The 14,864-nt window shown below is 41.1% G+C and overlaps 1 protein-coding gene across 1 annotated transcript in view; it reads left to right on the plus strand.

Annotated features, from left to right (window-relative positions):
• The window catches only part of tsnare1 (T-SNARE Domain Containing 1), a 196,696-nt gene extending 183,749 nt beyond the window's left edge, over positions 1-12,947 (plus strand). The window contains exon 12 of the mRNA XM_078251935.1: positions 11,365-12,947. The gene's annotated coding sequence lies outside the window, so the exon portion shown is untranslated. The remainder of the gene's footprint in view (positions 1-11,364) is intronic.
• The last annotated feature ends 1,917 nt before the right edge of the window (positions 12,948-14,864 follow it).

Below are 14,864 nucleotides of genomic sequence, written 5' to 3' on the forward strand. Positions count from 1 at the left end.
AAAGGATTGATTTACACACATGTGATAGTCGCACTGCTTTCAAGGAAATCAGTTTAGTATACAGTTATATTGATTATATTTATACCAAATGAAAATACACACTACATTGGTATAAATGGATTACATGGAAACTGTTTTTTTCTTCATCATTATTTAAGTCTTTACTGGTGCAAAATACAGTGAAAACCAGTCTCTGATCCTGTGTATCACAGATCACATGGCTCATATGTGATATATTTGCCTGTTTTACACTTCACTCTTTGACCAACAAGTGGTGTTGTGAGCAAATGAAGCCTCGAGAAATGAACCCTTTTACGAACCAATTTGCTGGAAACCTTCATGAGGCTTCATCTTGCTATCACTAGCTGCTAGATCGGTATTCTACATAGCCATAGTGATGCTTTTAGCCCAATGCTAACATCAACATGCTAACATGCTCACAATGACAATGCTAACATGCTAATGCTAAGAAGGTATGTTTTTACTGTGTTCAGTTTAGTGTGTTAGCACAGTAACATTTGCTAAATAGCAGTAAACACAGGTACAGTATTTAGTCATAAACCAAAGTATTGGCCAAAAACAGGTTTATATCTGATGATCATGCTAAATTAAAAGTTAAGGGATGACCAAAGTTATTACAATTCATCTCGAGTGCCACAGGAACCCAACAGGTGCTGTAACATTTCACTCAAAACCACAAATCATGGAATCCATCTGATAGTTGAGAGAGATATAGCTTTAGAGAGATATTACCACTTTGGTCACAAACGGTTGTTCTTGAGTTTTTTTTGTTTTTCTCTGCACCCTACTGTACTTTGTCCCTACTGTTCTTTAGTATACTCAGTGTGAGTGATTGAGCATAAACATTGACCAATAAAGCTTTCAGGACCTCTGGCCGTGTCATTCCTCTATCTACACAAACCCTGTTGGCTTGGTCTCCACAGCATTACAGAGGTGCCATTCATCCTGCTGCTGACTGACAATCAATGGCAGTGCCATGGAACCCATTTGGGCTGTGACTGATATGAGCTATTAGCTTCCTGCATCTGGACACTGTGTTTTGGAAATGGGGCAGGAAAGCATTGACCCACCCAGTGAGTCTGAATTGATTTAGACAAGATTGAAACCTCTAAATCTCTCAAACACTCTGCTTAAACACCTACTACCTCACCCAGATATAGATCACAATGTTGTATAGTACTGGACTTTTAGATTTTTTTTTTTTAATGTAGCGTATTGTGGGTCTTGACATAGGGGCAGACAATGTTTGGATGATGATGTGACCCACCACTTCTCAGAACGTGTTACTGTAAACCCCATTAAATTAAATATAGTGTTCTGCAAGTGTGTGCTAAATACATTTAGTATTTATTTACTTTATTTTAAAGAAAAAATGGGCCCCGTTGAAGAACCACTGATAACAGAAACAGATGTTCTTTAGTAGCATGTACTTGAGTGACTTAACCAAATTCAGCCATTTAACTACAAACTACATTCTCGAGTGGTCCATATTGCTAAATAACATACCCCAAAATAAAAGCCTATCAATAAATACAAAACAAACTGGAGAAAAGGAAATGTAACAAAATTGGCAACACTCCCAAAAGGGGCTTCCTGGCAATGAGTCAAAGGTAGTTAAGATTAAAAAAAACAGGTAACTAACTTTAAAGAATAAATTAAATTAACCGAGTCTAACAGCAAAATCTCTACCTTTCCTACCTATATAGCATGTCAGTTCTTAATGAAAATAATAATACAATGAAAGTGTTTCCACTTGAAATTAAAGTGCAGTATTTTAAATACAATGACAGGAATATGGCTGGATTTTGTATCAAAAGGAAAAGTGCCCCTATGTTGTTAAAAAATGAATACAAATAAAATGCATTATGTGCAGCATAACTCAAACTACACACAAAAAAACACTATTATAGTGTGCTCAAGTAACATTATTTTAATTATATGCTGAAACCTGGCATCCTCTATGACTGCATATCTTTCTTTATAAACCGCCCAATGCTTTAGTTCTGAATCTGCATTGATAGGCTGTTTACACGCTGCGGGGAGAAGTTTAGTTTATTTCTTTTACAGAACATACAAACAAATTACATTGAAGAAATATAAAAGTACATGTGAGGGTGTGGTAGAAACCTATAACGGCTTATATGAAAAACACAACTAAAGTACATACACTAATGTAGACGTACAAAATCCATTTTAAGTGTTAGTTTGCAAAGAGTTCATAAAAATAATACTAATATTAATAATAAAAAAAGAAATGCATCTAGAGAAACAGAAATAAGTGCCATGTTTACAGTAAAAAAAAAAACAGTTTTCTAAGAGTTATATTTTTCCCCAAATCACACAGTTTAGACAGCAGGGCATTTCTAAGTCTATTTTTATATATAGAAAATGAAACCATTTTCATTGACCCGTTTTACATTTTTTTTAAAATTTTTGTTTTATATCAGAAAATATAGGACGTAGAAATAAACGCTGAAAATGTGTAGAAGAAAAATAAAAAATGTAAAACGTTGGAAAAAGCAAAAACAAACTGTGGAAAAAAAGGCATCAAAAACATCGAAAAAAAAGTGTTTTTTTCAAGGTTTATGGGAAGAGAACACAATGCAATTCCAATATTCACCGTTTCCAGTTTCTACCAACTCCTGGGGGAAATATCTGTCTCTTTAGTTGCTAAATGTTCCACCATGTTCACCAGTTTTTAGCAGTTCAGTGTGGCCGCTGACCAGCGCGATTCTCTCTTTCTTTGTCTTTTTTTATGATGAGTCGGGAAGCCAATAGCAACACCTAAATGAACTTTTTATGTTTTCAAACAAAAAGAAATGTTCTCCCCTCGTCCTAAAATGGTCACAACATTTGTTGTGTCCACCTGTATCAGACAGGTGGAGGAGAATACAATTCAAAATAGGATGTAAAAAAAAGTGTCAAAGATTGAAAAAAAAACGCCACAAATGTTGGAAAAGTGTTAAAAATGTTTAGAAAAGCGTCCAAAAAAAATAGAAAGCATCATAAAAGCGTCAAGAAGCGTTGCAAAAAGCAAAAGAAATGTTGAAAAAATATATTTTCCCAAATGATGTAAAGATTTTTAGGCATTCTGTTATTAAATGGCTTGAAAAATTTTGCATACAGCTGCCGTAGATGGAGCATGCCCCCTGAATCTTTACAACGTCTGGATCCACCCCTGCCCGGCAAGTTGAACCAGGCACGCTGTGTGTTTGACCAATCAGCCACGGTCATCCGCAAACATCACTCCGAAGGTTCCTGTAAGGTTCAGAAATTACTATCCTCTAATGAGGGACCTTTAGGGGGGTAAAAAGGCCCCAGAAAATGTCTCCAGAACTTAATTTGGACCCTGGTCCAAAAGCAATGGGTTTCTAGTTCCGGGGTCAGTTCCTGCGGTTGAAACGTGACTTGGGCTACATTTACACTGCTACATTTTGGTTTTTAAGCAGAGTTTTGAGCCAAAAGTGATCTGGACCGTGCAAGTGTTTTCTTAACTAATCTCAGTTTAAACAAACGCCCAAAACCTCATATCTCATCAACATTCTGGTATATTGGGCATAAACAGGAGGCTGCATGGAGACGCCGCCTGCTGCTGGTAGTTGCCATGGTAACGTTAGAAGCTTTGGTCTCAGAGTACGAGACGTCGTGAGCGATAAGACCCAGTCAGGCGGGGAAACATTGGCGTCAGTGTCGGTGTTGCCAAAGGAGAATACCGAGCACCCACTGAGCACCCACGTGTGCCAGACTGCCAGTAGGCTACATACATTTTAAAAATAAACATTGCAGTTGGTGCTAAGTGGAGCGTCTGTCATAGTGTGATTGGTTATGTCGCTGTCAGTCCCCTGCTCCATATCCTATCCACCAATCACAGCGTCTCTCGGATAAAAACGCCTCTTTAGTGACCCCGCTCCATCCCCCCACTATACAGTGTGTGTATGAGCGTTCGATAGCATGGTGGCAGTCCGCCACGGTAAAATTTCCAGCGCCACGGTATCAGAAGTAGGGCAGACGCACAACAGGGTTTCCGCTATGTACGCCGCGCACCACCGCTCCTTCAGCTGTTTATGAAAAGTCATAAACTCGTAGCGCCGTCTGCTCTACTGAACTCAAGCGAACTGTCATCCGCTCTCTCTCCCCCTAGGGTAAGCAGAGCAACTGGAACAGTGACAGGACGTCATCACTCGCGAAGTTATGGCAACCAAATAAACAACAGGACTTCACTCAATAAGTGATAAACAGCGACGAAAGCCGCGACATGAAATCCGCACTCACGCCCGTGAAATATGACAGCTACAGTTTATTGGAAAATAGCATTGTGGACACTGAAGTTGATGAATTTACTGTTTATCAGACCCCAGATGAGACAAGAAGCTAACGTTAGCCACGCTGCTGTGACGGCCCCCCTGCCTCTGACTCACCGCTGCAGGAGTCTGTGTGTATTCCTCCGACACGCTGTAGTAACGTTACTGATTTAAAACCGTTTTCCAGGTTAGTGGGGGTGCATACCGCTCAAAACCAACATGAAAAATGTAGCTAGTAATGTTCACTCAGTGTTTGTTGTTAAACTGTGTATAAAATGAGCGGTGACGTTAAATCACCCTACGTACCGTCTATTTTCTGGATGGTTTCAAGGTAACGGTCCGTAGCTTACATTAGCAGATAAGCCCATACTCCGTCCAATGTCCATATGTGTGCGTGTGCGTATGCGTGTGTGTGTGTGTGTGTGTTTGTGTGTGTCTTCCGGGAGGAGACGGGGGTGCTCTCTGTGGTGGCAGGCAGGCAGAGCTTTGATGTGGCCATGACTGGCAACGCTCTCTGACTGTGTGAGCCAAGCAGGCACAGTCCCTCCATGGCCTCTGATCTCTACAAAGAACTATCTTTGCATCCCTCTCTCTCTCTCTATACACTAACACACCCTTAACACACTCACATGCAGACACACGGGGGCGGCTGTGACTCAGGTGGTAGAGTGGTTGCCTACCAATCAAGAAGGTCGGTGGTTTGATCTCTGGCTCTGCAGTCTCATGTCAAAGTGTCCTTGGGCAAGACACTGAAGCTGCGCCACGTTGTATGGCAGCACCTTGTATGGCAGCACCTTGTATGGCAGCCTCGGCCACCAGTGTATGAATGTGTGTGAATGGTTCCTGTACTATATAGAAAGTGCTTTAAGTAGTCGTTAAGACTAAGTCGTTAACTGTTAAAAGTTGTAATTGCAATAAAAAAAGTCAATAAAAACTGTTCAAAAAAAGAGAAGAAAAGCACTATATCAATACAGTGAATTTACATTTACAGTCCATTACACACACACACATACACACACACTCTTTCACCTCCTGTCTAAACTGGCATCCATCCAGTTGGTCAGGATTGGAACATTGTGCAGATGGGCACAAAATCACCAATCTGACGGACGCCTCAGGTCTTTTCATGGACAGGCTCTACAGTGTAGTCATGTTCATTCTCCTGTCAAACTTCATAGTCCTGTCATCACTCTTCCTCTCTCTACAGCTCTCTCTTTTCTCTCCTTATCTCGCTCCATTCTCCCTCTTCATGCTCTCCTTTCCAGTGTCACTCTCAGTGATCCCCTCTTATTCTGATGGTGGGTTTTCATTTCCTAACGTTATCCCTAACCGTCTCTGTTAATGATAGCTGCCGATGCAGTGAGCGAAAGGCACGTGGCTGACTCTGGAGAGGATTTTTGATATGATTCACCTGTCTGTGGGATTGTGCAATCCCATTATGCCTGTTTGTATGGGAGCAGTTTGGGATGGGATCTGTCTTATTAGATATTCAAATTTGTGTTTGTGTTTTTTTGTTGGCATTTTTGGCAGAAATATGCAAAGCTGAATCCAAAATGTGGACTGTGGCTCTGCTCAACTAATACAATATTAAAGATGATTGTTTTTTGGCATTTTTGCCTTAATTTGAGGGATATGACATGCAACAAAGGTCCCAAGGGCGGAATCCAACCCAGGACGTTGCAGTTACATGGCATTCACATTAAACACACAGCTACCAAGGCGCACCCCCTAATACAATTTTAATCTTTTCTTTATCACTTAGAAGCCCTTAAGTCCATCAGAAAACTGGGAAACCCTAATTCATTTTTTTCCCTTACTTAGTTTTAATTAATTTAATCTTCTTTACTAGTATTACCAGAGTGTCTAAATACAATTCAATAAAAATGGAAATTACTGCTATATAAAAATATAGGCCTATTATATGAAAAGAAATACAATTTGTTCTGTTCTTGAGTGTGTCTGGGTCTGGTTTTGCTGCTCCCCTCTTGCTCTCTCTCACTTTAACTCTGTAAATGGACTGTGTGTGTGTGTGGGTGGGTGGGTGCTTGGGTGTTGCAGCCCTCAGCAACACAGATAAAAGATGAGACGTTGCTACTGATGGCTCATTCAATGAGGTGTCTGATTGGAGGTTATAGGCTGGAGAAATGTGTAAAAAAAGTGCTGTATCACACCACTTTAAGGTTGAATGGATACAATAGATTTCTAGAGCTGTTTAGTGATGACCCTTGTATCTACGTAATTGTCTATGTGTCTTTGGTATGTCCGCTGCTGTGTAATTGTTTCTGATTCCAAAGTTTCCAGAGATAACAAATACGTCAGGCTGATATTTTGGGGAACCGTGTCTAAAATATACAGATGCGTACTGTGTATCTGTATTCACAGATGTCACAGCTCCTCCGTTAATGGTTCGTTCATATTTCCAACAGTTACACCCACTATCATCCAATCACAACCTTCTAAATAGTCTTGCATTACCAGCTCTATCTCCACAGTGCTATGGAGTAATGTCTGACTACACCACACATACATTCTGGGATAGGAGAAAAAAACACTCTGGGTTGTTTGCATTTCTTTAAATAAAATAAAATACAATCTCCTTGGGCGGCTCTGTAATGACACAATACATATATATATATATATATATATATATATATATATATATATATATATATATATATATATATATATACACATAACGTGAGCTATTAGCTGGATACATCGGGGGGGTGTCTAACTGCGTGTCAATCACTGCTCATGCACACGCATTCATTCTCCCTTGTGGGGGGAGGGGCTTAGGAGACCGTTTTGGGCTTTAGCAGAAAGGGGGGAGGGACTGAGAAGTTGTCGATGTTCACATTTTTTGGCTAAGTCCTGGATCTTCACAATCCTACCTACAGCACCTTTAACTGATCAAAAAATGAACATATTCCATAAATGTGAAGATGCTTTACAGAGACAATCCCATTCTAAACTGGCAGCCCAGGAGATAATGCCGTCCCACAATTCCTTGCGGCGGCAACGTATAAAGTGACACACCATTCAGCCGTTCATTAAAACAAACTATTCACCTATCTTGCATGAATTTAAAAAGGATTTTCATATAATCTGTAAGCTATTTCGTTGAGTTGTCTCTTAGCGAAATGCTCTGAGTGACTTTAAGTTCCCTCTGGTAAACAGTGATGCAGTGTATATGTTTACATGTTTTATGTTTATTATGAAAGGTAAAAACAGAAGGAGTGAGGCTGTAATGCGCTGCCATTGACAAAGTGAGAGGCAATAAAGAGTTTGTCATCTTGGATCAGACTACAGAGGCTCCGTGTTATTCTTTTATTACCTTCATAAGTAGAGGCGCAACTCATAACCCTCGGCTACAAATCAAACTAATTGGGATTCATGTCTATAAATATGAGTGTACCGGAGGGTGAGCAACCATTCTCAATGTGACAACTAGGGCTGTCAAGAGATTAAAACATGTATCTAATTAATTACATGCCTTGTGATTAATTAATCAAAATGAATCGCATATATCAATATTTTCCATGAGAAGCATTTTTTTTTAAATTCAAATAGATTCTGGGAGATGAGTGAATCAATGAATAGACATTGTTACGGCTGGACACCAATATTCAACTCCGTTTAAGCTCAATGTGAGAGTCACGTTTCTCCTTTTGATCTCTGATCACACACACACACACACACGACTCGGCAGTCCACTAAGTTGTTGCTCTCACTACTAATATTAGCAGCTCTGTTTCAGCAATGTTGAATGGGCTGAACAAATATGCATTCAGGCTGAAATTTACCGTGGCGTTCTGGCAGGATTAAGCTATAAGCAAGTCTGCTAGCTGCTAGGCTAATTTATATATTAAAAACACTGAAACACTACAGCGCTATCCCGTCCATCTCAGCCAAAAACGGAGAAATGTTCAGTTATAACCAAGCGTGCTAAACACCAAACTGCATTCTATCTAATTTCCAGCAGGGGGCGACTCCACTGGCTCCAAAAAGAAGTCTGTTTCTATAGAAGTCTATGAGAAAATGAGCCTACTTCTCACTTGATTTATTACCTCAGTGAACATTTTCATAATGAGTTTATGGTCTCAATCGCTAGTTTCAAGTCTTCTTCAACACAGCATGATGTTCATTTTATAAATTTTGGTCCCATTTATTTTAAAATAGACGATAAAGCAGGGGATGCTTTAGGGCGTGGCTACACACCCACCTGTCAATCGGAACAGAGGCTTAGCAATGCTAACCATGGCACTGTGTTCATTAAAATAGCTGTGAACTTGTTTTGAGTTTGGTCACTGTGTGATTTCATTTCATGAAAATTAATTGGATAGCACCTTCCCAACCACAGCTAGCACTTTGTTAACTTAAGGAACAGTTTCTTGATTTAAGAACAGCTCTGTGTACTGCAATACATGCTGATGAACGGCGCCAGTGCCCGGAGGTCCCAATTTGACCACCGTTCCGGCCAAATTCTTATGTCTGATTACTTACATCAGCCGGTTTAAAATCTGAAAGTTTCCCTGTTTAGCGTTTAGCCCAGCTCAGCATCACAGAAACCATAGATGACGCTGGCTTAGTTGCATCATCCTTATTGTAAAAACGGCTATATTTATGGAGAGGAAATCACAAAAACTTTGGTGGCAGGTAAGGATTTTTCTTTGGCGCCAAAACTTTCTCTATGCAGGAAAAACCCTGGGTAGGATTCAATATCGACACAATAGGATTTGATATTGATTCGATACTTAACATAAAATCAATATTCATACACGTAGGTGACTGAAATACCCAGAGAATTCAAAGACTACCTTCTGATATTGGTGATATATTATATGCATTATTGATATGGATTAAACAAATTGACCCCCAAAACCATTTTAGTATTCTTTATACAGATGAAGCCACCTATAATTTCCTGTGCCTTCGTGTTGGTAACTGACTGATTTTTTAAAAGGCTTGATTTTTAAAGGGAGTCACTTTCTCTCCCCGACCTCTTAAGAATCAAATGGTGGTCGTGTTTACTGTTTGTTAAATTTGACATATTTACCTTAATCAATAAAATGAAAACTTGTTGCTCTCGCTGCTAATATTATCTGCTCTGTTACACCAATGTTGGGCTTTAATAATGTGTGTGCAGGCTGAAATTCACCGTGGTCTTTTGTCCGGATTAAGCCGCTAGATAAAAGTCCACTAGCCACAGGCTAATTCATACAGTGTTATTGAAACACACTACTCACTATGCTGTCCAACTCAGCCGAGAACGGAGAAATGGCGAATTATAACTGAGCAGTCGGATGTGTGTAGAGATCTGTATGGTTATACTGCAGCAGCCAGGTGTAGCTCTCAGGCGATTTAATAGAGGTAAACACCAGGTTGTCCACGTTTATATAGCCAGCATGATATAACATGGTAAGCAGGGTGTGATTTCTGGGGGGGTGCGTGGTATTACCCCCTTTCTGGTCTATATATCCCTGCCTCTGCTGAAATATAGTACAGCGCTGTAACGTGAACAGTCTATAGTGCCATAGAACAATAAAATCCGAGCAGCAGTTGCTGGTTGTATTTAGCCGCTACAGAGCTCCAGGACCCCGGCTACCAGCAGCAGTTGTTTAGCCGCCAACAGGTGACTGTGAGCCGGCTACAGGCACCGCCAGATGACGGTCCTTTCACTTTCAGGGGCTGTGGTAGTGGAGTTTAGCCAGAAAAAGGGAACGCCATGCGGCGATGACAGTTTAGGCTCCAAAATGACTAGTTAAGTTTAGGAAAAAGATGGTGGTTAAAACACTCCCGAAGAAACGAACGTTCGTTCCCTGGGTGAAAGTATTTTGTTTTTAGAAAAGGTTATTTTGTCGGGGTATTTCCACCTTCAATGGATAAGACAGCTATGAAAGGGGGGAGGACACGCAGGAAATAGTCACAGGTTGGAGCCGAACCCTGGACCCTCTGCGTCGAGGCATAAACCTCTACATACGTGCGCCTGCTCTACCAACTGAGCTATCCTAGCCACACAAAGCCATGAAGTGAACTCTGCTCTCCGGCCTGAAAGCTCTGTGTTTTATGTTGACACCACGTTATGCTATCTTATTTTGATATTATTTTATATTGGATATATATATATATATATATATATATATATATACAGTGTTTTGGCATGGCTGGCTCTATATCCATGGTAGTATTGAAAGGGGGATTTAATTCTTGCATGTTTTGTTTTGCATGATCAAACTCCTCCCCTCCTCTGTTTTTTTTTTTACAAATTGCACCCTGATGGTAAGAACGCACAGATCGAAGTAGCTAAGATGCACTTTTTTTCGAGTCTATCTTCAGAACATTATAGTTTCACCATGGCAGACCCATGTGAATAACATCCACCGTTGCATAATTACTTGGCCCAGTGTAAGTGCAGTCGGATTCTCTTAGCACGGAGGTTGATTTTCCTAAGTTCTTATGAATTCTCCTTCACATCTTTCCTTGACCTCTTGAGGTTTTCCATCGAGGTAAAGATAAAGTTGTTTGGAAAAGACATTTGCTTTACTCTTCCGCACTACATATATATTTTCATCAGATTTAACCTATCACGATCCTCAGAATCCTCTTTCCTCGCGGGGCTTAATTCACTTACATGTTTCCTGTCGGCCAACTATTAACTGTAATTCAGATAAAAGTGATGCGCTTTGGCCCTTTTATGTACCGGCCTAGAATGCTAGTTGGTGATTAATGAACCACTTCCATCTCCAGCACTGTGAACTCTGGCCTGGACTTAATTAAAACTCCGCCGTTGACCACCAATCATAAATTACTTCCCGCAACCTGTGACACTTTCAGAATAAAAAAAAAGAACAAATTGGTTTCTTACCAATTAATAATTCACAAATGAAAGGGAATAACAAGCCCGAGGCAGCTGCTCCTGTAAGAGTTCTGCATCCTCCATGTGCTTTGTGAAGGCTGAGCATGCTGGGAATGGCTTAAGCGTGAGGCGGTGGCGCCTGCTGGGTGATTGATGCCTGTTGTCTGCTCTGCTTGTGTTTTACAGGTAGCTGCTGTCATTACCGTGTCACCGCAGCGCTCCGGCCCGGTCTGATCCCTGACCCGAGCAGCTGGTTTCCAGTAGGAGGGAGCTGCCCTGCAACAACGTCTCTACTCCATCATCCCTGCCTCTGTTTACAACTGCATCAGCCTGGGGACAGAGGCCTTTCTCCGCATACCAATTTGTCCAGAGTGAGCCCCAGTCGGAGACTCTCATGTAATCCTTTAATTTATTTATTTATTTATTTTTCGTTACTGTTACTGTGTCTCAATTCGGATACTTCAGTGAGTGCACTTACATTTAGTGCACTGTGAACACTTGTACGGTGCGTGCATTTCGACAGGGAAGTGTTGTCTCAAATCGCGCACAGCCGTTAAGCACTGACCGGAAATTACTCTTCTTCTTCCTCTTCTTCAGTTTAATGGTACTCTCACATTGCCAGACCTTCCTCCACAGTGCTGTGAAGGAAGGTCTGGCTAATCCACACAGCATTCCCAGATAAGAAACAAATGTGCTCTGGTTTATTAGCATTTCTTTAAACCAATCACAATCATCTTGACGGAGCCACGGTGCCTCTGAAAATCAGCCTCGGGAAGGAACTTGTTTTGGTGGAACGCGCACATTCAAGAGTTTAGAACGGCAACACAAAGGAACAGGAAGGTAACAGACATCCGTCTGAAAAGAGTGAGAAGTGGAACGTCAAGGATATAGACTAGTTTAATGTTTAATTGCAGCCAGGTGGAGCTTTAGCGCCACCTTTTGTTGTCCGCCCGGGCTTGTTTTCTCACTAACTGCGACAGTATAGTGGTACATATCGGAAAAACACGTGTATATTACATTTGTATGGTTTGCGTTTCGCGTTGGTAGTGCCGTAGCGTCCGCGCCGTAGCAAAGATGGCATCTGTTGAGTGCAAGTAGTGTCCAGCGATCCACACTCAACATTTCTGCCGCTTTTGAGTGCAGCATCCAGGTACTGGCATGTAGTGATGGTCAAATGAAGCTTCGTGAACCACTGTCTTTATTTTCTGAGCTCACTAGATGGCGCTCTCTGTTCAACAAAGGGTTGAAAACACACTGAATTGCCATTCCTTTAACCTTTTTCTTTGAACAGAGAGCGCCATCTAGTGAGCTCAGAAAATAAAGACAGTGGTTCGCCAAGCTTCATTTAGACCATCACTACGTGACATGTGCACTGCATGTGGCCACACGTGTAAATGCACTATGTTCTGACACAGAAGTGTACGATTTGAGACACAGCATGAGACTCAAATGTTATCATCAAAGCTGAAGTGACACATGTGAATTTAGGGATCAGAGGCACAAGCTGGGTTATTTCCTGTCTTGGCTGTCTCCTATGGAGGGTTACTGTTGTATATGACGGACCTTCAGCTCCTGTGCCATTTTATCAGAAAACCCAGATGAAGGTGGAGCAGGAGTTTTAGGGTGAGACAAGGCAGCTTCACTGCTATACTGTATGCTCTGTATCTTTTATGTATTTCTACTGAAATTGATTATTTATCAGCTTGTAGTGTAATTTATTCAGTAATATATTGTGACGTTTGTTGGTAAATATTGTTTGACCAAATACATCTTCCAGAATAAAAGTCTTAAGTTCAACAGCAACAGAAAGTTCTGCATGTGTTTGTTGTTTTGCTGACACAAAAATCAAATATAACAGAATAAAATATTATTGGACGTCATGTTGCGGTCTCCGTTTACATTTGACTAATGTAGCTACAGTTTCAAATGGGTTCAACCCAACCAGAACTTGTTAAGGGTTTGAATGCAGCTGCATGTTCAGGTAGACCTGATTGCTAAATGAGCAGAGGTTCTGCTCCAAACGGTCAGAAAAACTGCCTGCTGCTGGAGGTTCTCCTAAATCAGAAGATGTACAACACAAAACACACGTATTGTATATTGACACACACTTGCTTGCAGTGCTTATCTAAACACATGTTGCAAATGAGCTGTTACAATTAGCTCCCCTGAGAGTACCTGGAACTTTATTTAATACCAACTCATGAGCAGAGCTGAAATTTAGGTTCAGGGACTCACCTCCACCTTTAAGGGACCGGTGCTGCATCTCAAACACATTCTAACTCCCATCGCGTCAAAAAGCAACGCTTGGTCAGGTGCCTTTGGCGGTTTTTACTGATGCAAAAAGTCTCCTTGAGGGTGCCCGCATGGCTCAGTTGGTAGAGAGGGCACCCATACATAGAGGTTTACTCCTTGAAGCAGCAGGCCCGAGTTCAACTCCAACGTGCGGCCCTTTGCTGCATGTCATACCCCCCTCTGTCCCTTTTCACGTCTTCAGCTGTCCTGTTGAATAAAAGGCCTGAAAATGGCCAAAACATTATATAAAAACGGGACGTCGGGACGTACGTTTAACTGACATGCAGCACAAGAACGGGACAGTTAGGTTTAGGAAAAGATGGTGGGTGGGGTTACAAAATGTACATTTCAGTGACACGAGGGACGAGAACAGGACATGAACCCCGGTCTCCTGGGGGAAAGTCCTGTGTTGCTTGACTGATCCACTCCCCCATAGGCAATTTACGGGCCAAGTGGGGGGTTACAACCCCCCCAATAATCAAAACTGTCTGGGTTAATGAAGTCAAGTCTTTTTTTTTTTATATTTGTTTTTAAGATGTGTATAATTCCTAAACACGTGTAATGTTTTGAACCTGAAGAACGTTTTGAACAATTAAGCAAATGAATGAATTATTGATAATAATATTTACATCAATAAAGACATTTGCATGCAGAAAAGGCACAACTTCAAAATTCAACAGAATGCAGGAAATGAAGCGTCAAAATTTCCTAGGGGAGGACCCAGACACCCCTGTTTCTGCTTGATAGGCGTTGATCTCAACCCCCCCTTCAATGTTGAAGTTACACCCATCCCCCCCCCCCCCAACCAACCTCCCTAAGAGGATTTTCTGTCTTCCGTACTACTCTCTACCGTTGTCTCTCTTAATACTACGTCATCTTACAGCGCCGCGGTGGAGCTGCTGCTCGGTGTGTTCCATACTGATTTTTTTGCTCTCTAGTGAGTCCGCTTTTTTTAAGATCGTTCAAATTTTTAAAGAACATAATTACTACTCTGACTTTCAAATAATTGAAATAATGTCTCTCTGACGCTGAGAGACACTGACCAAGCGTCAATAGACCTTTTTCATGACAGACATGTTGACATGTCATAGTAGGAAAAGCACAGGTGTATTCCAAACCATTAATGATGGCTGCATTCCACTTAGGAGAGGCCCTGGTATTGTGCATGCTGACTCACTGAAATAGCTCACTGGGACACTTGATGGAACTGAGCCATCGTTAAGGTTATCAGTTTCAGCTGTGCTTTTCCTACTATTACAAGTCAAAATGTCTACTGTGAAAAAGGTCCATATATGACGAGTTGGGAGTGAAAACGGGTTGGCATGTCATACCCCTTTCTCTCTATCCCCAATTTTTACAATGTCCTCTGTTTTTTGTTTTTTTATAAAGTAAAT

The sequence above is a fragment of the Sander vitreus genome, chromosome 6 (assembly GCF_031162955.1).
Source record: "Sander vitreus isolate 19-12246 chromosome 6, sanVit1, whole genome shotgun sequence".
NCBI lineage: Eukaryota > Metazoa > Chordata > Actinopteri > Perciformes > Percidae > Sander > Sander vitreus.